Genomic DNA, 3,144 nt, shown 5'->3' with positions numbered 1-3,144 from the left:
TATATATATATATATATATATATATATATATATATATATAATCACAATATCATAATAAGTATATAAAAATAAAGAAAATCAAACAAAATATTACCAATATCTCAAGATAATAATTTTTAAAATAAATAATTAAAATAAAATATATTTAGAATCAAATAAATATAATTAAGTACACATTTAATATTAGTCAAACACATAAAAGAATGTTATATTAATTGGGTGCGCGAATATACACGTAAAATCACATAAAATCTTATTCTTCAAAATAATACACTAAAATACTATTGCTTTAAAAAAATATATAATATAATAAAATAAAATATTTATTATTTATATCGCTCATTTAATATAATGTGTATCAAACTAGCACATCATAGAAAACATAATATACCCATTTCTTACTAATAATTTATATAAATTATTAGTAAGAATATTAATATAATAAGGAGAATATTCTATATATTAGAGAATATAGACTTATACTTATTCGAAGTCGATACTAGTTCTTATGTGAATTGCAAAATATCTAGTCGTTTTCAACACTTTCTAAATAAAAACAAAACTTTGAAATAAAAACCAGAACCATGCAATTCATTTATGTTTTTTTAGTTACATCATTTACTTTTTATTTATTTATTATGATACAAACATAAATTTGAAGAGTTCTCTAAAAGTTTAGCAAGTTCTATATATACAAATAGTAATCGTAAAAGCAATGAAATTCATTTACTATTTGCAATTTGACATAAAAAATGAATTCAACTTTATCATAATGATAAATTAGAAGATGAAGAAATAATAATAAATATGACAATGCATATCTTAATCAATTTTTTCTAAGATGAATAATATGAAGAAAAAAAAATTGAGTAATTTTGTAAGAATTAAAGAAACTTTTACTCTAGTCACCAAGAAAAATATATACGTGAAGTTGTGAACTAGTGGGGTACTTATTTTGTATTAAATAAGGATAAAAAATAATAAAAATAAAATACCAAGGTTATACATGGAAAGAAATGTAAAAAACTATAAGCACAAACGCTATTTGAAATAACGTGTCAAAATAAACTATAAATTGATGAGAAAAGCTTGTTTACCAAACACTTCTCTTTTAATCCAACAAACTTATAAGCTAGTTTAATAAGCTATAAGTTAGGTTATTGCGTTATCAAATAGTGTCAAATACTCAATTCCTACAACCAAAATAGGAGGGTGTAAAATTGCACAAGAGTACTAACAAATAGAAGAATTAACTAAATTAAGTCGAATTGATAAGATGTATCTGCATTTAAATTTTAGTTGAAATAATTATAAATTAAAATTTAGTTACCTCCCTACTTAAGTTCTGATTACTAAAGTCATTTCTCCTAAGAAACGAAAGATTGAGAAAAAACTATTAAAGAATTAAAAGTTCAATTATTTAAAAAATAAAGTAAACCTTTAATAAAAACTATTAAAGAATTAAAAGTTCAATTATTTAAAAAATAAAGTAAACCTTTAATATAATTTTTAACTCTGAGTTGATGTTTAGATTATAAAAATATAATTGATATAATTACTAATCCTTAAACTATTATCAATTGACGAAATTAGTCTTTCAACCGCTTCTAAATCAGAGGACGATGATTTAAGGATTAAATTGATGAATAAAAAAATACTTAGCGACTATTTATATATTAGTTATATGTTAGGATAATATTGAAGGTTTTATCAATATGGTGTGACACAAGTAGTAGATTTTTGGATCCTGAAGATTGATCCATTGATCCGATAAATTGAAAAGTTTAAAGTAAAATTTAAAATAAGACTATTTAAATACTAACAACAATAAAACAAGAAGTCTTGTGAGTCAAAATAGTTTTTATAATATTTAACAATATAATAATAAGCATTAAGTATATTTTTATGATTGACTAATTTTTCTACTAAATTAATTAGTAACAAAATTAATGAGTCAAACTTGTACATATTTTTTTTTTTTTTTATAAAAATGAAAGGAAAAAAAAAAAAATTAGGTAGGTGGACGAGTCACGCCAACAATTAAAACATAACTAATCTTAGGATTAAAGTCACACCAACAATTTAAGTTGTCTTTAGAGCAGACACCAGATTAATCAATCAGCATATTCGTTACCCTTTCGAAGAATGCGATGAAAAGAGACATTCTAATCTCCTAGAAGAAATGCATGTGGATGAAGTTCCATGCAATGCAAAGTCAATGGCCATGTTGGAATCTAATTCAATAATGACATTCAAGCCTTCTACTTGAGCCAACCTCTTCTAGTGAGAGGCTGAGTAACAATAGTCCAATTAACCCAATAACAATGGTTGTCGCACTATATAAATTTTATGATAGAAGCTTCGATCTTGTCACAAACTCCTTAGAAAAAGCAATGATTTTGCATGGTGTTGTTAGTAATAAAATTAATACAATTAATTAAATAAAAAATAAGTTTGAGGCTTAAAAAATTGAGGACCATGATATATCTATTACTTATACTTTCTTAGATTAGTCATATCTTTGACTATTTGGTTGAAAACTCGATTATGTTACGTGTCAGACACTCAGGATGTTTTAGTCCAAGCTCAACATAAGAATTATGATTTTTTATCAACCCAACTCAATCAAATGACATCATCAAAACTTCTCAAAACTAAGGCAAGTCACCATAAAATATAAAGTAGAATTTAGAGTCACTTTTGTGACTCACTTGGACTTCTAATCATAGTCACTAGATGAATGAAGAGAAAATTTGATAATGATAAATATAGTAACTCATTTTGAACCACTTGATAGAAATTGCACCATAATCACGACCATCTAATGACATGCATATTTTTTTTTATTAAAACGACAAGTGTCCCACATCAGATGGTTATTTTAAGATCACAAACTTTTCCTATGATGATCACAACGTAAACCTTCTAAAAATCTTATAAGAACTCTGTATATAAAAAAACCCTTAAAATTATAAAGGTACATATAAATTTTAACTCTAAAACATCTCGTTTTCTTACAAACCTAACATAGAGCTTGAAACAAGAGCATCCGCTATCTTTTTCAATTATCACCTAGTACCGTTTTCAGAGTCAAAATTATATATATTCTTAAAAAAATTCCAAAACAATATATATATATATATA

This window comes from Cicer arietinum, chromosome 3 (genome assembly GCF_000331145.2).
Source record: "Cicer arietinum cultivar CDC Frontier isolate Library 1 chromosome 3, Cicar.CDCFrontier_v2.0, whole genome shotgun sequence".
NCBI classification, from domain to species: domain Eukaryota; kingdom Viridiplantae; phylum Streptophyta; class Magnoliopsida; order Fabales; family Fabaceae; genus Cicer; species Cicer arietinum.
This window is presented reverse-complemented; position numbering follows the sequence as displayed.